Source organism: Lathamus discolor, chromosome 3 (genome assembly GCF_037157495.1).
Source record: "Lathamus discolor isolate bLatDis1 chromosome 3, bLatDis1.hap1, whole genome shotgun sequence".
NCBI lineage: Eukaryota > Metazoa > Chordata > Aves > Psittaciformes > Psittacidae > Lathamus > Lathamus discolor.
The window spans coordinates 113,513,315-113,538,725 of record NC_088886.1 but is presented as its reverse complement, the minus strand read 5'-3'; the positions used below and the strand labels follow the sequence as shown (position 1 = coordinate 113,538,725).

The 25,411-nt window shown below is 39.3% G+C and overlaps 1 protein-coding gene across 1 annotated transcript in view; it reads left to right on the top strand.

The window, feature by feature from the left end:
• Positions 1-25,411, top strand: part of ACVR2A (activin A receptor type 2A) — a 71,815-nt gene that overhangs the window by 13,133 nt on the left and 33,271 nt on the right. The gene's annotated exons all lie outside the window — the stretch shown is intronic.

Here is a 25,411-nt window from a genome sequence, read left to right as displayed (position 1 = left end):
GTGTACCTTTGCTCATCCTCCATTTCACTGGTACAGAACTACTGTTGTTATGCATGGATGTATGAGGCTTGCATATGAGAGAGAGCAGCAGTCTAGCAGTGAAAAGTTTTCATTCTCATCATTCACTTAAGGGGAAATTCTGTTGCCCTTGAGGGTATTTCAGAGGTAGAAGGCAGCAAAGTTCCCATATTTATGGAGAGATGCCACAAACTGTCAGAGCTTGAACCTGCATCTGTGGAACCTGATGCAAAGGAATAGGTGGTAAAATTAATTTTTATCTCTTTGCTGGTAACAGTGAGGTAGGAACTAAATAGGAGGTTCAGACTGCTACAATGGGCTATAAAATCCAGTTACGTCCCACGTTTAAGAAAGCAACTTGGGAAGACTACTTGCAACATAATTTTATTAGTGTCTGATTTGTGGTACTCAAATTTTACCCTCAAGTTACCCTAGAAGCTTACTCTGAGCAGGTAGGCCTAAAACTTTATGCAAAAACTCTGGAAAAATTCAGATCCGTAGAATAGACAGCACTCAAGGATCTAGAAAGAGTGTAGGTGAGGTACTTAAGATAATGAATGTCACTTAGTAATTCCTGAATGTAGTGAATTCAAAACACTCAACACAGCATCAGTAATCACATTTATAGAGCCAGGTGAGCAAGCCAGTGGAACCAGCGCGGTTGGGAATGCAGAGCAGTTATAAACAGTCATTGAAATTACAAATACCATAAACCAGGGAAACCTTATAAACAGCAGAGCATGCTTCCTGAAAGGAGAGATGTGGCTCTGACCAGTAGGGAGATTGTGGCACTTGCAGTTGAGCTGCTAACCAAGTCTTTGCAGCAACTGCCTAAATTCTTCAGCCTTTTGTTACACTGTAGCGTGAAGTAAGCTTCAGGCTTTCATCAGACATCATGTTGCTTTTAACCTTCCCTGAAACTCTACCTGCAAACTTCTTCTGTATTAAAGGCCAAGCATGGACAGCCAAAGTGAGATATATTAGTCTCTAGTAGCAGAATTTTGAAATTCTGGGGCAGGGGGTGAATCCACAAAAAATACATGACTAGAAATCCAGATTAGTTTCAGAACATGGAGGAATCTCATCTTAGGTGTTATATGAAACCTGTTGTCTTTTTATTTCTTCCTAGCTATGGTCTTTTCTAGCTCAGCACAAAACCTGCCTTCCTTTTAGGAAGAAAGAAGCTAATGTTTCAAGGCCCAGGCTGCTGTTTCTTGTTCCTTTGGCTGCTTCCAATTAACTATGACATTTAAGTTGCTTTCTGCTTAAACAAAGCAGAATTTTTAAACCCTTTGTTCCCTGAGGTGATGGCATCTGCTGAGGTCATCTAGGTTAGCACATGACTTACTGCCACCAGAAAGTAGAGGTCTAAATATACATTGGTTTCCTTTTCTGTTTATGTTCCCTCTAGCGAGGCTGTTCATTCTTCTCCAGAGAGTATAATGTTCCTTTTGTATTTGCCTTTGCCAGCACACCTTTCTGTTCAGCTCGGCTCCGCACTCCATGCTGGAGTAGTATTCTGGAATTTTAGGAACTAAAGTGTCTTATGGAGAAGTCTAGTAAGTTCTGGAGGAAGGACAAGATAAGTGGCAGTGGAAGCAGAGGGGCAGATAAAGCACTGGTGAGACTTCTGGCTCTCACACTCTTCGTATCCTTTTCCAAACAGATTCAGAACATTACATGTGGAAAGCATACTAACTCTTTTTGTTGGACTAGTCTTCATCTGACTTGGCACTATAGACCATCTTATTTGTACAAGAAAGAAGAACCCCAGTGGGACTGATGTGTGCTACCACTGAACTGCAGCCACAGAGGCTGAGGCAAATAGAAGTAAATGACTAAAATTCTCTGGTCAGATGATCTTCAGCCCATGTGGAATCTGACTGCTCTGAGGTTGACAAGGTAATTGAAGCCTGGGCCCTCTTCCGAACTGATGAGCTTTTACACAAAAAGCTCTTACGTGGGATTTCCAGTAACTACTGCCTTCTGAAGAGTGAGCTCTCCTCTAGTACATGTATTCCTTCAAAAAAATATGTTGGTTATCTAAGTGGATGGCCTTAAGCCTGGGAAGGATGACTGGACGGAGACATTAAGTTTACAAATTTTAACTTCTGTTCATGTTCTGGGTTCCCTACCGATTTGCTTAGGGAAACTCTCTGCTCAATGGTTATGAGTCCTGTGTTTTGTTACTGACTGGACAGAGAACTTGGGTACTTCAGTTCATGCCATTACCCATCTTGGTCTATCTGCATAAGTAATATTATAGTCAAATAAACAGTGTAAGAGAAGAAACAAAGGCAGTTGGAATGTTACATCCACTTTAACTGTAGAACATTACTTTAAAGTATACTTGAGATGAAGGTAGGTGTCAGTCTGTTGTTCCTATTTTTTTATTTTTTTTTTTTCTTTAGGAAAGCTTTTGTTCTGGGAAAGGTAGCTCAGACTAGCCTGGGATTACCCGTTTGTTTCTTAAACACCAGTCTCGCCACTCCTGATAGGACAGAAAAAAAACATTCCATTAGAGTGCTACACACAGGAAAGTTGAGTCACTGTTGCTGTTTGGCCACTGATTTACCAAATGTGTTGGCTGTGTTGACTACCTGTAGGCAATCATTGTCCTGAAAGGAAAAGCAAAAAACCAGACCAAAAAGAAAAAAAAGGCAAACAATTTTTCTTACTTGAAAAGGCTGTTCTGTTGATCTTAATGATACAGCTTTTTATGTATTCATTTAAATGCTCATTGACTGCTGCAGAAGAAGCACTTGGAACAGGCAAGACATGAAATTTCTTTCTCTCTCTCCTTTTTTTTTTTTTTTTTTTTTTTTAAATTTGTAATTGTGAAGCTTTGGTGCTCTTCTGGACTGCTGGGAGAACGTATTGCTGAAAGACTAACTCACTTGTGACGAGAGAAATACCTGTTTCTGCCTGAGCCAGAAGCACTCCTCTGTCAAAGACAACATCTGGCAGTAGAAGCCCTTAAATGTCTGTTTATGAATATATATCCCTTTCTGTGTAAGATACTCCAAAACCAACTTTGAAAGTTCTCCTGAGAAAGTAAGCATCAGTGTAGTGGGGATTGCTGGCTATCTGAAAGAACATACAGCACTAGAAATACATCAGCATTCTACCCATAACCTTAACACCTGAAGAGGCTTTATTTTACTATTAAACAAATGCATTCTCTTGGATGTAGTAGATTTTTTTTTTCTCGATAACTACAAGTAGAAAGTTACATATGATCACATATATAACTGAACCTAACTAAATGTAAACAACTTGAAATCTGTTCAGTTGATTTCTTTCTCTTGTAAGTGACCTGAGAAGTCTAAACATCACTCTGGAAGATTTGGCTTTTAAGCTTCATTCTCTTTTAAGTCGGGTTGGGAATTTGATGATAATGTCCCAGATACAAGTCCTTACCAATGGTTTTTCCATCCCAGTCCACACAAGCATACTACCTTCATCTTGATATCTACAGAAATGCATTTCAGGCATGGTTTTGGGGCTCAGCACCTCTAACTTGTTTTTCCTCTTGATCAGCCAGCTGTTTCACATGGAATTGAGTGACGTGATTGATGAGGTATTTTAAATAGTAAAAGTACAATTCCGTGATCCATCATGAGTAAATGTGTAACTCACAGTTTTGGAACATGCAAAAATAAAATATGGTCTCCCTGATGGACAAAATCAGGGAGGGTAACTTCTTCAAAGGGGTTTAAATTTGGTCTGGGTAGAACTTGTAGGTAAGTAATTCCTGATTGCTGAATACACCTGCCAGAAGCTTTTAGTTAAATTTTGAGCTAATGTTTCAAAAGCATCAGACAACATTATCTTCAAAAGATACTTCTGATGGAAAAAGTTGAGTTTGAGATCCTCAGGATAGTGAGAAGAGCATGCAGCAAGCTCACTGCCCTGGAGTTCAAGAGAGCAGACTTTGGCCTCTTCAGGAACCTGCTCAGTAAGGTTCCATGGGATATAGCCCTAGAGGGTGGGCGGGGCCAAGACTGTTGGTTGATATTCAAGGATCACCTGATACAAGCTCACGAGTGTTGCACCCCAACTAGAAGAAAGTGCAGCGGGAGGGCCAGGAGACCTCCTTGGATGGATAAGGAGCTGCTGAGGAAAATTTGGAGGAAGAAAGAGGCTTATAAAAGGTCAAAGCAAGGACAGGAGGCCTGGGAAGAATACAGGGATGTTGTCTGGGAAGCTAGGGACCAGGTTAGGAAAGTTAAGGCCTAGTTAGAATTAAACTTGGCTAAGGATGTGAAAGATAACAGGAAGAGATTCTCTAATTACCTTGCAAATAAAAGACAGACTAGGGACAATGTGGGCCCTTTCCAAAAGGTACCAGCAGAAGTGGCTACCCTGGATTTGGAGAAGGTTGAGGTTCTGAATGACTTCTTTGCCTCAGTCGTCACTGGCAAATGCTCTGACGACACCACCCAAGTCTTGGAAGGCAGATGCAGGAGGGACTGTGAGAGGAAAGTCCATAGGAGAGGATCTGGTTTGAGACCGTCTTAAGAACCTGAATGTGCACAAGTCCATGGGACTTGATGAAATCTATCCATGGATCCTGAAGGAGCTGGCAAATGAAGTTGCTAAGCCACTGTCCGTTATATTTGAAAAATCATGGCAGTCAGGTGAAGTTCCTGACAACTGGAAAACAGGAAATATAACCCCCATTTTCAAGGAGGGGAAAATGGATGATCCAGGGAACTACAGACCAGTCAGTCTCACCTCTGTGCCTGGTAAAATCTTGGAGCAGGTTCTCGTGAAAGGCATGCTAAGGCACGTGAAAAACAAGGTGGCTGGTGACAGTCAGCATGGCTTCACTAACGGGAAATCCTGTCTGACCAATTTGGTGGCCTTCTATGATGGGGCTACGGAACTGATGGATGGGGTAAAGCAGTTGATACCATCTACCTGGACTTGTGAAGCATTCAACACTGTACCGCGTGACATCCTTGTCTCTAAATTGGAGAGACATCAGTTTGATGGATGGACCACTCGGTGGATGTGGCTGGATGGCCACATACAAAGAGTTGTGGTCAATGGCTCAATGTCCAGCTGAAGACCAGTAACGAGTGGTGTCCCTGAGAGATCTGTGTTGGGACCGGTCTTGTTCAACATCTTTGTTGGTGACATGGACAGTGGGACTGAGAGCGCCCTCAGCAAGTCTGTTGATGACACCAAGCTGTGTGGTTCGGTTGATACGCTGGAGGGAAGGAATGCCATCCAGAGGGACCTTGACATCCTTGTGAGGTGGGCTGATGCCAGTCTCCTGAAGTTTAACCATGCCAAGTGCAAGGTCCTGCGCCTGGGTGGGAGCAATCCCAGGCACAACTACAGGTTGGGCAGAGAAGAGACTCAGAGTGGCCCTGCAGAGAAGGACTTGGGGGTGTTGGTCTATGATAAAATGAATATGAGCCGGCTTCAGTATGTGTGCTCACAGCCCAGAAAGCCAACCGTATCCTGGGCTGCGTCAAAAGGAGCGTGACCGGCAGGTCGAAGGAGGTGATCCTGCCTTTCTCCTCTGCTCTTGTGTGATCTCACTTGGAGTATTGTGTGCAGTTCTGGTGTCCTCAACATAAAAAGGTCTTGGAACAAGTCCAGAAGAGGGCCATGATGATGATCAGTGGACTGGAGCACCTCCCATATGAAGACAGGCTGAGAAAGTTGGGGCTGTTCAGCCTGGAGAAGAGAAGGCTGCATGGAGATCTCATAGTAGCCTTCCAGTATATGGAGGCAGCCTGTAAGGATGCTGGGGATGGACTCTTCATTAGGGTCTATAGTGACAGGACAAGGGGTAATGGGTTCAAACTTAAACAGGGGAAGTTTAGATTGGATATAAGGAAGAAGTTCTTTAATGTAGGGGTGGTGAGTCACTGGAATGGGTTGCCCATGCAAGTTGTGAATGCTCCATCCCTGATGGTGTTCAAGTCCAGGTTGGAAAGAGCCTTGGGTGACATGGTTTAGTGTGAGGTGTCCCTGCCCTTGGCAGAGGGGTTGGAACTAGATGATCTTAAGGTCCTTTCCAACCATAACTATTCTATGATTCTATGAAAATTAGGCAAATCTGTGTTTTCCTGCATGTGTACTTAGATTGAGCGGGCACCTTAATGGAATGCTTTATGACAGTTCATGAAAGATAACTACTGTTTGAAATATTTTTTCTCATCTCTTGCAAACAAGAGAGAAGTTCTAGCCTCTGTGTTTGTATTTAAGAGTTTTTATATGTGTAGGCATGTCTTTGAGAGGGCAGCATTAAAGGATTATTCCTTGCACTTGAGATTCCTTTTCACATAAGGCCTCTATTGTGTAACTACAGACTCCTTCCAAAAAGGGAGCTCTCCTTCCCCTCCCTAGGACAGGTTTGCACAGCCTGCCTTCTGCTGGACCCAGCAGTTGTGTGGCAGGAGGGAGGGTGTTGAATCAGCAGTTATAATCTTGTATAAAGTTCACTTTGCTTCCGCTTACCATATGCTTTTGAAAAGTTAAATTGTAGCTCATGTAGTTGTGAGTCTATAGTTGTTTCCATAGTCTTGAAAGAGCATTTAGGGCATTGAGGGGAATCAAAGATTGCAAGTAAGGCAGATTTGGAACAGTTAAGTCTGTAGTGATAGGTTCATGGGAAGCACTGGGTAGTTAATCTGCTTCTGTGAGTTTGTCTTACTGATTCTAGGCAGTTAATGTCTGAATTCTCTGCATGTTTGAAGCACACATTGTCAGCATATTCAGTATAACATGCTGCTTGCTTTAAACTTGCTTATTCTGGATGGCTTTAGTCATACTGACAATAAAGACATTGCAAATGGTACGGGCTAATCCAAAGTAAGTGTCCTGGGTTCTTTTCAAGTTGCTTTGATGTCTTGAATCCTGTGCATCAAGCAACCTGATGTTGCTTGAGTGAAATAATCAAAACTATGTGTAATAGCACAGCCTGTGACTTGTACTCTTGTACCCAAGTATAGATTTGTTTTCCATGGTCTGAAGAATCAGGCATTTATAACTTTTGGTTAAAAATTCTGGATTTCTAGTTACCTCGCCTGGGTTGCTGATGGTCTAAAAAGTTTCCTTATCCTTTGTACTGTGTGTAGCTGTTGAGGTGGATATTCAAGGAGTTCTTTTGCCAGCTTTCCCAATGTGTTAGTCAACACAGAGTAGTCTAGGCCAGTCTGATTTTCCAAAATGCTGTGAAACCAGAAACTCAGGATAATTACTTAGTATTAGCCCATGGTACAGTCTATGAGGAGAGGTTCCTTTGCCTCTTACTTACCTGCCTCGATGTACAGTAGGTGGAATACTATTTCTAAGGAATCCTGTGAGAAACTGGCATTATTGTAAACAGCCATGTAACTTCTACCATGGCTAAAGACTGGGAAGTTCTGGTGAGTTTGTGCTTCTTAGAGAATGACATTAATAGGCAGAATTATAACTTCTTTTTGTAATATTTTGTGCAATATAATTGAAAAATTGTCTTTTTCCTCTCCTACTGAAAATGTGTTATATTCTTGTAATTTCTTGTGAGTGTTGTTGAAGACAGCAGAGAACCTGTCTGGCATGTGCCCACAGGAAGAAACTAGTGGAGTGTCCCTTTGGTTGTCTTTGCCCTCTTACCTTTGATAGTAAGGAGAGATGGGTACCGTTGCCTCTGGGCAGGGGGAGTGCTCATGGAAAATGTGTTTTGGGAACCCTGCTTGAGACTTTTATTGCATGGAACTTACCAAGTTCTAATAATCAAGTTTAAGACTGTTACTCAAAGTGTGGAGAGACTATTTGATGTAGTAACAGCATACATGTTCTGGCTTTCATTTGAATGAGGAGGAGGAGGTCAAAATCATATCTGAAAGCACCTTCAGGATTTCAGGTCAGTAGATGTCCTTAGTTGTCATGTAAATTTAGAAGATGAATTAACTTCTAGTAGCAAGTGCAGTACTTTTATGTGAAAGCTTTTGTTTGTGGTGGTGTTTGTTTTATCGTATATACCTCCCTGATTCATCCATAGACTTCTAGATTTCTATTTTCCGCTTACAACTTGATGTGAACTGCCAGAACCTGAGCTGTCTTTGTATAGCCACAGTATTATTTCTTCTAGGCTATGTGGCTGATTCTTTATTTGCAAAAAAAAAAAAAAAAACCCAAACAAACAAACAAACAAAAAACCAAGAATAGTAATTCTTACCTGTGAGCGAGGGTAGCGTTGCTAGGTAAATTCGTGAGACAGAATGTGCCCTTGTGAGATTCTTCTAGTGAACTGTAGTTCTTTTCATGTCAGGCTCCTTAGATGAAATGGGCAGGTACTCCATGTTAGATGTCTGTAGACTGTTAGAGTTTCCAAACAGCAAAGCTTGTCTTCTGAAGGCAACAGCAATTCCTGCAGCTGAGGGGTCATGTAGGTCTCTGGGAAGAAGCCAGAATGACAGCCTGGAATATGGCATGACTGAGAGAGGGCTATCTGTGAGTTACAGAGGCAGGCTGGTTGGTAGTGGTAGTGGGCTGTTGGGTAGAATTACTACCAAATACACTTGAGTTGATAAATTCTTCAGTGAATAGACAGGCATGCAGTTGCCCTCTAGAAGTGTGAGCTTTCCTTTCCTTTCAGAAACTTTCAAAGATTAGAATGTTCTTGAGATTTCTGGGGATAGTATAGCCATATATTCATTCTGACATGAAGAAAAAAAGGGGCAGATAATAAGAATTTACGTTTCTGTAGCTGTAGTATGATAGAAATTGAATTTTCTTTACAAATCAAAAGTAGCCTTTCTAGTTTTAATTATCCTGTCAAATGTACCTAATTAAAATCAAGTGCCGTAAAAACTTCTGCAGCCAAAACCAATCCCATGGTTTTGAAGGGGGGTTTTTGGTGTTTTTTGGTTTGGGTTGTTTTTTGGTTTTTTTTGGTTGGTTGGTTGGTTGATTTTTTTTAACTTGTAATATTGTAGTGGAATACATCAGATAAGCAAATTGAACAGTTGGCCAGAAAACAGATTGTCTTGGTGTGGCACTATGAGGTGGCCCAGTTAAATAACAAAATAACACCATGCTTTTTATTATCATACGCTCATTGCATGTGCCAGTCCAGTGTGCTTTTGTTTGATGCTTTCTGCCACCAGCCTACTGCCTTGGCAGCTTTGCAGAACATGCGTGCGAACTTCTGTCTCCTCTTCCCGAGGAAGCAATGAGCTTAAACCATAGTATATTAGGGTACTTCTTAGAGCACTCCACAGTTCTCAGAAAGTGTGCAGAATATCCCTTTGTTCAACTGTGTTTTAGGTGGTTAAAGTTAGCCTAAAAAGAATTAAAAGCTGTTGTCGGTAGACATAAAGATGAGTTAATTCCTTAAATAGTTCATAGGCAAATGAACTACAGGAACGCTGCAGGGCTTTGAGATGCTACTGCTGTATGTGCAAGAAGAGTAAAACACAGGTGCTTGCCATATGTCAATGAAGTGTTGAAAGCTGTAGTTAAAGATAATATTGCTAGGTGAGATTATTGCTGAAAATGTCTGGTTTGAAACTTTGACTTTTAAAAGTGAAGTTGACAAATGGGGAAGGATTCAGAAAAACTTTCAAAAATAATCTTTTTGTCTGCAAATCCTGTGTTATTGAGGGACTAAGAAATCTCAGCCAGTTCAGTTTAAGAAAAAGCATAATGGCTGGCAATTATCTACAGTGAGAAGGGATTTCTGACTTTAAATATGTTAGAATATTAAATATTTCCTGGGGGTTGTGGGGTTGTTTAAAAAGTTGTGAGCTTGGTGCAGAAGTTACTGGTTGGATTTCTTCACTCCTGTGGGTTTTAAATGTAATTTTTCACAGTCATTGTCTAAAGTTTATAAGATGATGGTTTTTTTTGTGATTATGTCTCTCTCAGGGTCCTGTTGAAAATTGGATCATATGAAAACTTTTGCAAAAGGGCAAACTTTAATGCAAGACACTTTTAATAAAAAAGGTTGTGATTGCTAGTAGGTAGACAAAATCATAAGTGAGAATGGACCAGAAGAATAGACAAATGTACACAGGAATAGATTATTTTGATATTGAAGGAGGTATGTTAAATCACATAAATACTCTGCTTGTATATATGCACCACCTTTTCAATTTTTAATTCCCCTTAACAAAGGAAGAGCAAGAAAAGTATTTTATAGAAAGAAAATTTTAAGGAATATGATTGTTTATATACTCAAGTAATTTCCAAAGTTAGTATAAGAAAGCTATGTATAGAAAATATCTTACATTTTATTGCTGCCTGCTGAGTTAGTCTTAAATGCAGAAGAGCGAATGAGAACTTAATTCAGTATTTAGAGACTTTGCATTTTATACCAGCAGTCCAGAAGTAATTCTGTTGTTGTTCAGTAGGTTTCCATACGAGTAATTTCTTCTGTCCTGAGTGTCCCCAAATCCTTTATCCAGGGAACTGTGCAAGTGTATTTAAAATTACATTAGCTTATTTCAAAGTCAATATAATAGCTTTGTAATCAATGATAACTATCTAAAGATAATTAAAAATGCTTCTCATATATATGCATATAATTTTTAAGTAAAAGTTTTTTCTGCTTGCTTAGGAGGTGATAAGATTGTAGACTGTGATTAATGTTCTTTGCAGATGTTGCTTTATATGCTTAGGCTTTCAGGAGTAAAGCAGTCTAGACTGTCTGTCTGCATTCTCCTGCAGCTTTGATCTTGCTTAAAACTGGTTGTATTACATTTATCTTCCTTTCTTGAATGACAAAAATTATCTTAACTAGTATTTTGAATGTGTATATACAAAGATACTAAGTGTCTTTTTCAAGTACTGTAAAAATTACACATTTTTATATGTTCTGCAGGTAGCAAAAATTGGTATTTTCTGTGTTGGAAGCCTATCGTTTGGCTTGTTTCAGGTACAGCAAATGTTATTCAAAATGGTAGTTAAATTCATAGGGAGTAAATCAGGTTAACATTAAGGGCTGGGTCGGTTTTGGTTCCTCCCTCCCCCCCCCCCCCCCCCCCCCCGAAGATACATCTAAAGATAGGTGGTGGCATCTTTGATCTTATTGCTGCAGTCATCTGTATTTCTGTCAGGTCTTATATTAATGATCTGTTCATATTTGTTTCCTTCTACTAAACAAAGGTTTTGTTCTTCTTGACCACCACCCTTGCAGCTCAGGGTGATTGAGCCGTACTGCTTTAAGCTGTGAAAAAGGGACAAGCACAGCAGTGAGACACAGAATACCTGAATTGAATAAAATTTATCAGGGACTGGTATGTGCCCACTTTGTGGCAGAGGAAAAGATCTAAAAGCATAGAGGTTCTCAAGTCTTTGGCTTTGGATGAAACCTTTCACTGCTTTGGGTGTTGATCAGTTCCTCACTTGTGCGCACTAAGTACAACTGGAACAATTTTTAAAAATTTGGAATAATCAGATTTTCTGTTTATTTGCTTATTATCACTTGAAAGTTGTATATGAGTGATTTAAGAAGTTGATATATTTTATGGGGAAGTTTTAAGTCAAGGTAATCCTTTTAATACTAATAAAGGATTTGATGGTCAGTCAGTAAAATATTTTGGGAAGTTCCATTAAATATTAAAGCAGGTAGGGTTTATTTTCTATTGTGAGTTTTGCTGTTCCTGCAACTGAGTGCTTTGTGTAAGTCTGTTAGAGTTGTTTATAAAACATTCATAGTTTTCAGACTGCAGTAGTGTCTTAAATCAAAGTTTGGGAACCTGGTTCTGTGTTCTCATCAAGTATGCAAAACAGGTGGAGAAGTAACTAGATAAAAAGTTAAATAGTACTTGAATGTCATAAACCACTTGTAAATTTATCATAGGAAACAGTGATTTGTGTGTGCTCTGTACTTTGCCATTACCTAATTATTCTTTTTTTCTGATCTTTAGCACTACAGTGCTAAAACTTTGGGGTTTGTTTTGTCTTTCAGTGATGTATGGGGTTCTTATTTATTTATTTTTTTTTTTAATTCCATAACCATAGTATTATATAAAAATAAGGAATTTTGTTCTCATTATGGAGATCTGTAATCTGGTCTGAATATATACATAGTGATCAGAGGAAATTAATTGAAATACTTTAATAGAAGTCTCACACAGCAAATTTGCAATTCTCCCTGTTTTAAAAGCATTGCCCAGAACACAATTCATGTACTGGCTGAACCGGTGTTGCCTTTCTAAATGTAGATATCTCCGTCGCTGAGAACTGTGTAGGGTTCTCTTATATAGATCTGGGCTTCCCGAGAGTAATTTATTTATAAAATTCTGGTAAATTATCGTAATACTTTGAAGTTGCATATTGAAAACTTAACCCTAAAAATTTTATACAACATCTTGTAACAAATGGATTTTTAAGGCTTCCTTGCAAAGTTAAATGAAGTGAAACTGGCTTAATTGATCACTTTAAGGCAATTTTTTTTCATTGATTTGCATGCTATAAACTTCTTTAAATAGTTCAGGATAGCTATGTCAGATATGGTCTATGCAGTCAGGGGATGCTGTACTGCAGTTCAGCTTGATCATGTGTTACCAAACGTGAGTTACTAAAACAAAAGAAATCTAGTAGCAGTAAGTTTTTAGTATGGTTTGGAATACTTTTGATAACAAACACGCAGGGGAGCGTGATCCTGTTGACTTGAGTTTTACTAAGCGTATGTGCTTTGTTTTTAAATGATTATTTAATTAGATATATTAAGTATTAAATGTTTGGGTGGTTGAAGCCTTTAGAACTTGCCTTCAGTTTCTTTGTGTTTAGAGGTAATTCTAGCAATAGTTTTGAGTTTCTAAAGGGTAATTGGTACTTTTTTTTTTTTAAGTCAGACATTGTAGATTTACATCAGATTTTAGATACTTGTACACAATCACAAATAAGAATATTTTTGTATCCCCCCCCCCCCCAAAAAAAAACCAAACCCCAAACACTTGTTTTTGATAGGTTATATACATAATCTTCCAAATATTTTATTTATGCCTTTTGGGAAATAGGGAGATGATTTACATATTACTAGAATAGATCTGCTATTCACTCTAGTAAAAGAGAAGGGTGTTTCCATACTGTTCTTCCCTGTGTATAGGTTAAGCCACAGCAACTCAGAAGTATTCCACTCAGAAGTGGAATAATATCAGTAATTTTCATCCACTTTGAAATTTCTTTTGAGAAAACTTTCTGGAGATATTACTGTTTCTTTTGCCACTTTATGAGGGGCAGACTTCAGAAGCTTGTGCATACTTACTGTGTTGCACATGAGGTGCTGTTGTATTTATTTGGAGTTAGCTCATGTATCACTGAGCTCTGGTGGTATTTTCAAATACCTGTTTGCCTTGCTTCAAATTGAACATGAAACAGCCTTAGAAAAGGGTTTTTTTTTATTTTTCCCTTAGAAAAAGCAATTTTTTTTTCCTCTTCAGAAAAACACCAAACATGAAAACATAAACTATTTGTAAGTGCTTATAGGCAGGTAAAAGAAATAAAAGCCACTAGCTTGGATTGCTTTTGTATTGATTTGATTCTCACATTAGATCAGTGCTAATTTATTTAAGGCAGCTGTTGCGGCAGTTGTTGCATTTAACTGTTGTTGAAGTTTTCCAGTATGTAGCATTTTCATGAAGTCACTACAGTGGAGTTATGCTGTAGAACACTAAGAGCTTTATGCACTTACTATGAAATTGCTTCTTTTTCCATTCAGTTATTCTTAAAGCTCTGACCACAAATATAAAACGAGTTAAGTTTTAGAAGGTATTATCCTGACTTTTAGGATCTCATTTTGGTTTTGAGATACTTTCTTTTTGGATTTGTTCTTCTGGTTGTTGATCTTGCTCTTCTGGGTGAATCAGTAATAATATCAATAAAGTGACCAGTGAATAGCAAAATCTGCTTCATGAGAATTCAGAAAGATAAAAAAAAAACACAACCCTACCCCCACCCCCCCAAAAAGGGCGGAATAATCTAATATTGAGCTATGTTAAGAGATTGCTTTGTTCCATTTTTTTATCTTATGAATCAAAATAACTGAAGTTTTTGACAGTTTGCTAGTCATTTGTATCAGAATTTATTCTGCATGAAAACTGGCATATTAATGATTTCTGATGAAATTCTGTCAGCTCTCACTTCCTGAGGGAAAGCTCACTTTGATGTAGTATCTTTAGAGCATGAAAAGGTGATGATGGGGGTTAAAAGTAATAGAGTATTGAAATTACAAGCATTACATACCTGCCATGGCAGGGGATTGGAACTAGATGGTCTTAAGGTCCTTTCCAACCTTTCTGTGATTCCATACATGGTGGAAACGTTTGTTTAATGGTGATTCCATAAGAGCTGGACTCTGGATTTCCCTGATCTTCTCTAGAAAGTAAGGCCAGAACTAGGTACTTAAAAAAATTCTTGGACTCTTCTATCCTTTGGTCGGTTCCCAGATCATCACTGTTGAAGATGAGCGTTGGGGCAGATAGAGAATTGAGCTGTGGTGTAGCGTGGCTGGAGCTGCCTCTGTGACTGTGTTGGAGCTTGAAACTAAGCAAGTTGACTTAGGAGCTGGAAAGCAGGAATAGAGTACGTGTTTGCAGTACCAGCGGTGTTCTTGTCCTTAAAAGTGTGGGTTGTTTCAAGCTATGTGAATGGGATTTTTATCATAATCTTCAGATTGCAGTCTGATACAGTGAGCAAAATAAGGCAGCCTGAGAGGGGACAAACAGAAAATCATTTCAAGTAGCTAGAGGTAGAGAGGCAGTCTTTGCTGGATTTTTTTTTTTTTTTTTTTTTTTTAGATACAGTCAGTACTGATTTCAGAGCATAAAGACACAAATTTTAATTTTTTGCCAGTGTAGAAAACGTTTGGAATTTTATATAAATAGGACTGGGCAGTAGAAATGGAATTAAATAATACAGCAAAGTTTTGGGTTATGGTTTTGTTTGGATTTTTTTGCTTTAGGAAGAGGGTTCAGCAGTCAAACATATTAGCATTTTTATGATGATATGTATTTACTCAGATGTGTAATGCTGCAGTCTGACATTTATTTAAGTTTAGTGGCTGAAGGAAGGAATTACTTCCACCCGTTTGTGCCAATTCAGCTGTTTGTGAGGCTGTACAGCAGAGTCTGCTTTTTTGATTGTACTAGAACTTAAAAATGTATTTCAAAATGTGGTCTTGCATTATGACGGATACCATGAGCTACTAATGTGATTTGGCAGTGATGCATCTAATCCTGAAATGCTTCTGAAGGAGTATTTTCATAGAATCATCGAATGGTTTGTGTAGGAAGGGATCTTAAAGGTGACCTAGTTCCAACCTCCCTGCCACGGGCAAGGGACACTTCCCACTAGACCAGGTTGCTTAAGGCCCTGTCAGACCTGGCCTTGAACACTGCCAGGGATGGGGCAGCCACACCTTCACTGGGATATGTGTTCCAGTGCCTCACCACTCTCACAGTGAAGAATTTCTTCCTTGTGTTTAACCTAAATCTCCCCTCTGTTTACGTTTGAACTAATTACCGCTTGTCCTATCACTACAGTCCCTAATGAAGAGTCCCTTTCTGGCATTCTTGTAGGCCCCATTCAGATACTGGAAAGCTGACCACGCAGCCCCCATTTTATCAGCCTGTCTTTCTATGGGGGGTGCTCCAGTCCCCTTATCATCTTCATGGGCCTCCTCTGGACTCGCTCCAACAGTTCTGTATCCTCCTTATGTCGGGGACACCAGAACTGTACATGGTTCTCCAAATGGGGTCTCATGAGAGCAGAGCAGAGGGATAGAAACACCTCCTTTGACCTGCTGTTCACGCTTCTTTTGATGCAGCCAAGAATATGGTTGGTGAACAAACCCAATGTTGATACCAGACAAGTCTTTGGAAATATCTCAAGTACTGAACATAGTTCTGGCTGAACTTGGGAAGGCCTGCTGTTGTGATGAGGTAGTGAAATGAAAAGGGGAATGAAAATGAAAAAAGAAAATGCCCCTGGATCGCTGACTTTGTGGAGTCAAGATTGAAGCGAAACTTGCCGATTCTCTGTAAACATGTTGGAGAGTTAAAATAAGGGAGGGGTAAAGAAGGGTTTTCAGCTCAGTTGAATAGGGGAACCTGTAAAGGCCAGTATTTGATCCTGCTTTTTCCTCGCCATGTTGTTCTGTTTGTCCAAGGTAATCCCTCTGCCCGCTTACACAAATCTGGAACCTGTCTTTCATACTGTTTAGCTGCCATCTGGACAAGGGCAGCTGTAGCTTGTCTGGATTTGCTGGTCAGTGTATGTCTGCTCACCAGCCAGACAGCTACTCCTGCCAGTCAGCTGCTGGCCCAGCCAGGCCAGGCAAATAGCTTAACAGTTCAGAAGTTTTCTGGGCTGTTTTTAAGCAAAAGAATATAGCTGATGTGGTTGTTTTGGTTTTTTGGGGGGGGGGATGGTGGCCTTTTTTGTTTGTTTTTTGCTTGGTTGGGTTGGTTTGGTTGTTTTTTGGGGGGGAGGGGCTGAGTTTTTTCTTTGGGTGGTTGTTTTTTTGTTGTTTTTTTAATGAAAAGTGAAAACTGATTGTAAGGGTCTTTAGGCTGGTAACCTAAAGATTCTGTGGTTGTAAACTGCAGAAAAAAGTGAAGCATAATGAAGGCAAAATAATTTAAATAAGAAGCTTGATCAGCATGTGAAGGATAACTGTAGTGTTTTTGCTTGCAATAGCGCAGAGTGGGACACAACACCCACAGAGAGACTTGCTTAAGATTCTGAGTTTAAGGCAGAATCACACTGGTCCTGTTGTCTTAGTTATATAAGGTCCTGAAAGACAGAAAAAGAAGTGGGGGTAGGATGCATCACATGGAGGAAACATGAAATGTGAAGTTGGATGTTTGCCTCATAAATGCCTCGACTATGTTTTTGTTTGGCTTTCTGTGTGGTTCTGTTTTTTCTGCAAGCCAGACTGTTAAAAAATGTGCACTGAACTTCACTAAGTTCACTAGGCAAAAGGTATTTTTTTTTTTTTGTAATTATATTCACTCAACTCTTGTGCGAAGGGATTTTCCTTGCAGAGAAGAGGAGAGACTCCTTATTTCTCATTATATATACTAGTGAAATGTTGATGCTGATTGTATCCCAACAGGGTTTGGGAAGATATATGAAACAGTACAGGAAAAGAGTTGGAGAAAATGTCATTTACTGTTCTTGTCTGGCGTGTAGTCTAATCAGATGAGGAAATTTAAAGACGAATAAAATTTCGATAACTCTTGTTTGTTTGTTTTGTGGTAGGAGTGTTTTGGTGGGTTTTTTTGGGGGGGGGGGTTTAGGGGGTTTCTTTTGTTTTTGTGGGTGGTGTGGTTTTTTGTTTGTTTTTGGTTTTTGTTTAAGCGAACAGTTGGCTGTTCCCATCTCCATAAAGTTGCAGGAATTTCAAACTTTGATTTTAGAAGGTTGTTAAAAATATTTCATAGTTCATGGTTCAGAAGTTCTTATAAGGTTTCATAGCTCTGAGAAGAACTTGTGCAAATACCAACCCTAACACCAACTTATCTTTGGAAAATCTAGTGTGATACAGAAGGGTATGAAGAAGAGCCTCATCTTTTGAGCTGCCCTCTACATAAGGCGAGTGCTTGTACAGAGGCTTTGACTGGATGTGCAGGCCCTTACAATGAAAGATACCTTGTTGTATCTGGTGTGCTTGCAGCACATGCGCTGGCAGTGAGGTGCTGCAGGATTCCACTTACCACTGGCCTTTCAAATCAGATGAACAGCTATGACAGGTATCTGAGATCATTGCTGGAAAATTCACTGTCAGGCCTCAAAATAGAAATTCTACTAGTTGCTACCACCAGCATGATAGTCATCCTTCGAAAGGATTCATATCTTCCTTATCTAGTTTTTATATCCTTAGGTAGTTTATTTAGGCTTTAGTCTGGGAATATGCCTACTGGTGAAGTGTATTACTACTTCAGTTTAATAACAGCATTCTAAGACTGTGTGGAACTGGTATTACTTGCATGTGTGCAGTGGGAAATCATCCCTAGCTATGTCATGAGCAGCTGCCTTATCTGAGCTTCATCCAGAGACACTTGTAGGTGATACCACCTAGACAGGGTACAGTAGAACTCTTCAGAAACTGAATTGAGTTTTCATTTGAGGTTTGTGTTTTGTTTTGTTTGGGTTTTCTTATACGTTTAAACCTGCCTACAGTATTGAGGGCCAGTATTCCTGGGGGAAGTGATGGGAAGGGATCTGTAAAGGTGCACAGTTGTCACTTTCATCTGTGATGTGTCCCTTTTTCTCTTACCTTTTTAAATTTTAGCTGACTTGAACTGGCTGCACCTTTGAGGTCAGCTACTGAGGTTGTTCTCTATAGTGAATTATTTTCTTTAATTTTTTTTTTACCCTTTTGTTTGTGTTTGGAGTTTTGTGCTGGGGAGAGGAGGGTAATACAAATTGGAAACTCTTGTTTCTAGCATTAGTGCCTGTTTCGCTTTGGTCTATTTTTTCAACCTCTAAATCCTGTAGAAGTTAAACTTTTCTGGTGACTATTTAGCATTGTGTTCCTTGTGGTAGATTTTTACCATCTTATAATACTCTCCATTTTGTTGCGGCCAGAACATTTCACCAGTAACATCGATAAAAACTACCAGCCTGTACAAGGTTAGTGTAGTCCCAAGGCTATGCTTCAAAAATCCCAACCGACAGAATCTTTCAAGCTTTTTTTCCCTTACAAAACCATTAGATGGTAGATGAAAAAGTTTCTGTTTTGTGCTGTTCACACCTTGCAGTGACAGGAATGGCATGTTTGAACTTGAAAACATCAGCCTGTGTTTTTGTGTGTTCCCTTGAAGTCAAGATGTGTGAAAAATAGCACTTAACTTTATATTTCTAGAGATTCCCAGAGGATGACAATTTTTATTTCAAAGGTAGCTAGCTGATGCCATAGATGCCAGTTGTGCCATTAATGGTACCTTAATTTCTACCCAGAGAATGTAGCTGCTGCTTGCCCCTTTTTCTCCATTTTCTGCCACTTGCTTTGCTCTGAAATTATTTTGGAAAACTTGGACCAGAGGCCTGGATTATTTTTTTTTTTCCCTACTTCCTTAAATCCAGTCTTAAATAAGATATCTGGAAGTACAAGGCAGAAAATGGAAGTTGTCTGCAAAATCTTATTATGACATTATTGATTTCTTCTAACAAGAAGACAAACTGCTTGGAAAGAATATGGAGAGGAACATGTGTTGGAAAAGCAATTTCAGCATCTTTTTTTCCTTGAGCAAGAATTCAGTGAGATTTAGATGCCACTGTTACGCCTCCTGCAGTGGCCTCTTTCTGAGTACTCCATGACTTATAATTGCTCCCCTTGATTCCATCTGCTTTAATCACTCAGAGACATTACTTTAGGTGGTGCCATAGAGTTTCAAAGTAACAATCAGACTCATCTTTACTTGCATTCTTTTCTTTGAATTGTGGCCTTACCCTTTAAAGATGCTTTCCATTAGTTCTGCCACTTTAATAGTCTCTCTTAAATTCTACGATCAAATATTCTTCTGGAGAAGTTGTCAGAATGAGTTCACAGTTTTATAGATGCACAGGTTTCTTCAACATGGCTGATTACTGAAGTTTGAACTTTGAAAGGTCAAGTGGCCAATTTGCATAGAGATTCACAGGTAGAGAGTTTCTTCTAACTTGGATGTTCAAGTTTTAAGAACGTCTTTTCTACAGATTCCAAAATTCTGGTTCTTTCACTTGATTGTATCTAATGTTCTGTCGCAGGTTATGTGTGGATAGCATTTTGTACTGTAAAGTGGTGTTTCGTTCACAAAATTGTGCAAGATGCATGATGCCTAAGTCTGCCAAATCTCTCTTACTGTAAATACTAGATGTTGATGAGATTAAGAATGTCAGAGTGGCCCATTGCTTGCACCCTGAAGAGAAAAAGTGATCTACTCAAGTGGTGTCCAGAGTTCTTCAAGTATGTATTAATGCTGTAGCTCACCTCAGAGGCTGATGCATTGTGTGTTGGCTGTTCAACGTCAGAAAAAAGCTAATGAGTGGTCCAACTCCACCATCCATTGCCAGAGCACCAGCTTTTGGATCTGTGACAGAAAGAGAGATCAAATACCATGTGTGCTATCTGATGATTTGTTTCAAAAGTAAAATGTATGTATTTATCTGATACTGTTTTAGAAGCGCTCTCTTGGATCCAGAAGCAATACCTAACAGTTCTTGAGTAGCCTAACTTCAGAAGCAGATGAATAGTTTGTTATATTGCCTATCCTGTGTAGAATCTGTATTCACACTCACTATATTTTTTTTTAATGAAAACAAAATATAAACAGATCTATATAACATAGTAGCATCAAGTGATTATAGCAGATTACCATTTTTAGATAACTTTCCATTCTGTAAATCCAGAGGAGACATTCCTGGTAGAAAAGTGTTTGTTTTCTTGTTGCTGTCTGCCTAGCAAACAAGCGGTGGTTGCAAGGAGTTTTTAACAGTATAGTAGTGGGGTGATATTATTCGTCCCTCCCTCCGCCCCTCTCCCAGGCATTGTATTTCTTTCTCATGTAGATGACATGATCCCCTGTAGTTTCTACTATATTTAGGAACTTATGTTCTTAAGACTTAGTGTAATAGATTGTTCTTCAGTTTTTCAGCACTGGATTCTTCCTGTGGAAAGCTCTTTCTCAGAAGTGTCATGTTAGCGAGAGAATTTCATACTTCCATGGCAGGCGCATCCATACAAGTTTTTCATCTTGGCAAGGCGTGAACTGCAAAAAAATTGAAATCTTTTTTAAGTATATGATGAGATATTTAAGCAAATACAGGTTTCCTGATATCTGCCTCTCCTTCATACTATAATCCTGGAGAACTAAGGTTCAATATAGCCATTGTTATACAAAAAGCTACACTAGAACTTCCAAGTTTACTGTAAGACCCCTGTTGAGTTGCAAACTCCTTTATTTATAAGTATTGTTTTAGGAAAAGAGCCTTTTGAAACATCAAGTCAATCTTTAAATATTTAAGATTAACCTTTTACCCTATTAAAAAATACTGAGTCTCACAGACTCTGCACTCTCACAGTGCAGAGGTGCAGCACTTTGGTGGCATTTTGCTATTCTTCCCCAATGACTTTTGATTAAGTGCAATACAGGCTTGGTAGACCACAGTGAAAAGGAGAATGATAATGAGAAGCTCGTCTGAAAAGATACGCATCTTTTGTATAAGGCAGTGTGACTGCAGTTCAGGTGATTTGTTACTTTCCTGTCTTGTTTATCTTTTTCTTGATTCTTGCATTGCTTAAGTTAATTGCGGTAGTGTTTGGATTTAATGAATGTGCTTTTGCTTGTTTTATGCAGTCCTTGTTTGGCCTGCCATCATAGGGAATAATGATAATGGGATTAATACTTGTCTAAAGATCAAAAGAATATGTTCTGGGACATATTGGTGTGTATAAAGAGGACAGAATAGGTCTTCTGTTGTAACTCAGTGTTCTGTATTAGGTTGAAAATAGCCTCTTTATTTTTCCTTTGACAGACATTCCCCTGGGTGTTAGAAAAAGTGTATAAATTATAACAGCCTGCTCCCTTCTTGTTGAGACTTCAAACCTGGGCCTTTAAAGTGCATGTTTGTAGTCTGGGTTTAGGTATATTTGAGTCTAAAAAGTATATATGAGATCACTGCAGAAACAAATATAATGCTTATGGACAAGATGCTGGTTTTGGTTTTGCCACATTTTCTGTTTGTTTTTTTTTTTTTTTGTTGATTGGTTTGTTTTTTTTGTTTGTGGGCTTTTGTTGTTCTTTTGGGTTGCCTTTTTTTTTTTTTTTCGTGTTCCTCTGGGACAGTGTGTTACAATCGAGATCTTTAGTGAACAGGCTGTCTGTCATAATGTCTAGTGCCTGTGGTGCTTTGGGCTGTCCTGCTCAGTAAGTTTATTCTAATAAACTACTCCATCCCTTGTGTTTGTGAATCTTGGTGCTCCGAATGAGTTCATATTAATCCCAAAGGTAAAAGAATTTAGATAAGCTTTCTACTCTTACAGAGGTAGCTGCCACACTGAACTTAACCCTCTCAATCTTATATACTGTTTTGTAGGAAACAGCAAAAAAAAAAGTCCTTTTCTATCACATGAGTATCCCTGTATATAAATTCTTACCAATGCTGTTGTCAGTGCTTATAATACAATGAAGTTCAAGTGTAGCATAGTGGACTTGCTTCGGTAGGTTGTGCAGCCGTGAAGTACAGATGTGATTAGTATTTCTAGACTTCAGTGTTGCTGTTTGCATCTCAGAAACATATCAGATGGAAAAAAAGTCTGTAGTTCTGTCTAATGCTGGAAGACATGCAAAAATAAGATTGATATTTTATTTTTGGTTCCCTTCTGGTTAAGAATGTGCTGGGTGCATGTTGGGAGTGCCCTACAGAGCAGTCTACCTTTATAGACTGGCTTTCAGGAGGCCTGAGGGGTTTTTTGGTTGTTTTTCTTTTCTCCAGTTTTAGGTCTCTATGCCATCAAACTAATCTCTGCAGCATTTTCACAAGTTTTCATGACTTCAGCTTAAAAATTTTCCCAGATTTCATAACCCAGCAAGGAATCACAGATTCATCTTCCCTTTGACTGAAAGCTTTTGTGTCTTTATGTGGTGTCCCCAACCAAGGGTGCTGCAAAAGCAGCATTTGGGGATGGGAATAGGACGTGGGATTAGGGGGAGGATGTGTCTGTTTTAAGGTCTTTCAACAAATGAGGGAGATGATCATGTTGCAGACATTTTATTTAAAATGTCAGGAAAACATTCCTACAGTAGAAACCAGTGGTGTTGTGTTCCTCAGTTTCAGGTTTACTAAATAAAGCCAGATAATAAACTCCCAGGATTTTATAGTTCTCTTTTTTTCCCATCTGAGTGTAATGTGGTGGTGTCTGTAATAGAGAATTCATGTTTCTTTTTCTAGTAATCCCTTTCTAAATTAGAGCTATGTTAGTATTGTCCTTCTTACTAGCTATGCAGAGATTTTATTGACACATGTATTTTTAAGAATAATAAAGGCTAGATTTTATTTCCAGGAATTCATACAGTCTTTCTGCTTGAAAAAATGGTAGCCAGTTCTTCAAATACCTACTAAGGTGACGTTTTCCAGACTGCACATGTGCACTTGTAAGTTGCTTTCTGTACTGCTGACAATTACAGCGTATCCTGTATTAACAGCAGTTCAGAAGTTCACTAGCAGATGTTGGTTTTCTTACTGCAGCTGTTGTGGATGAACACAAATGTATAGTGATACAGCAGCATGCTGACTGCAATATGATAACAGCACATATTAAATGTGATCTGTCTTAACATGCTGAAACTGAACTCTGTGCTGGAGTATTCTTTGCTTTCTTAATGTGTTTTCCTCTTGAATTGTTCAGACTTTAAGTTCCATCCATAGGATACTGCTGGTGCTTTGCTCATGGCTTCTTTCAATAGCAGCGTTTTGCCTTTTGAGATTCAGTGATAGGTATCCCAAGGATGTGACAATTGCATATGAAAACAATTTGTCAGCACTCCAAATGGGTACAGGAGTTTCATTATAGACATACTATGCCTAAACTGGCACCCAGTAAATTTGCTTTCACTGAAAATGCCAGCTGCCTTTCTTCTCTGCGAGTTTGATTCCTGTGGAGGGGGGTGGCAGAGCTGGTTAGAAGATGCTACCTTTGTGCAGTGGGTTAAGGGCTGCTGCTTTGTGTGGTTCCCTCTCTCTTCTTCCCTTGCATCCACCAGGTTCCCATTTTATTGCTTCAGAAGACTGGTCCAGCATTGCCCTGGTATGTTTATACATCTGTTTAGTCTGGCCAGACCTATTGCAAGCGTCCGCTCAACCCCTAGAGAAGGTCTTAAGGTAGATGCTCCAGTCAGATAAAAACTAAACCAACTCACTAAACCAACAGTGTGATTGCTGGCCAGCTGGTAGGCTGAACTGATTCAGAGCATTTGTGGTTAAGAAGGCCTGACTACAGAGAAGATATGTGTATTTGTGCACAGTTAATTTTACTGTGGTTTCTGAATTTTATCAGATTCAGCTTGCCTATGGTCCTTCAAAGCTAGGCTTGGCAGCAGGAGGAAAGGAATGGCACATATGAGATAAATCCAGGACTTCTGCTTTATTGCACTGACAGAACCAAATTGTTCAATCTGTTGTCTCATCTGTTTCTTGCCATAGCTGGGAGTTGTAAAGGTCAGGCCATCACAGCACAAAGAATATAATAGTTAACATGCTGCATCTTGCAGTGTTACCAGCTGGCTAGTGCATTTCTCCCATTGAACATCCAGGCTCTTTCCCAAAAAGCGTAAGCAGCATCCTCAGCCTATTTTGGGAATGTGTGAAAGTCAAAAGTTACAGAAGGTGGTTATGTGGGATGCTCAGTATGGTCAGCACTGCACTCAACTCCAGTGCCGTGTGCTGTACTTCAAGAGGGGTGCAGCAGTTACCAGTTTGAAATGATTCTCATCACCCAAAGAGGTGCAGCTTTTTTGGTCCATGTAGAGTACAGGTCTCTTTACTGAGAAAAAATTACCTTATTGTCAGCTGTGTGTGTTTGAGGAGGTGTTACATGATGGAAGCCTCTACCACTGTGCCAGTCACCCCAGCCCCCACCTCCTACTACATGGAGGTGGACAATGATTTCATCCCCCAAAGGAAGTCAGGGTTACAGTCACTCTGCTTGTTACAACCTTGTGTAGAAAGGGAAGTACAGGTATGGCAACAAGGCAATATTTGTGTATCAAAATTACTGTGGAAGTATGTGAATAAAGGAAGTAATGAGTGCTAAGAATAAATATATATGAACTGACTGCTATGGAAGACCTCTGTTTAATCTTCAAGTATAGATGCGTAATGGAACTGTCTTGAAAATATTAGAGGGGTACACAAAGTAAATGTGCATTGTCGTCCTCCTGACCCCCAATTTTGACATAAGTCCTCTGAGTCTCTATCTGTTTGATCTCCCTCTCTGTTTTTCCATGGATTTAGTACATGTTAAATGGTGAAGCTTGCATGAAGATTAATGACACACTCTTGTCAGTATTGGACAAGAGAAAAATAGAAATAAAAGCCAGTTATTACCCCCAGTATTTTGTTAACAGTTTTGCATCCTAACAGCCATTTACCTTTGCAAAAGCCAGAGTGGTGCTTCATACCACGTTAGAACTACGAACTTGGCTCTACTTGGGGAAGCCTCAGTATGTTAATATTTGCTGGGTTTTGCTGTAGGTTGTCATTAGGCATCAATGACTCAATTACGTTTGTAATTTAAAAGACAAAATTAATTTCAGAATTTCAGAAACTTTTATTTTTAAGAATTCTGGGATGACAAAAAATAAAAATCATGTGAATTTTATAGCAGGATAGGTTAGCTTAGTCTGCTAGTCCGTTGTGGTTCACCACCATGTTGAATAGAGATTGCATCAGTGCTTTG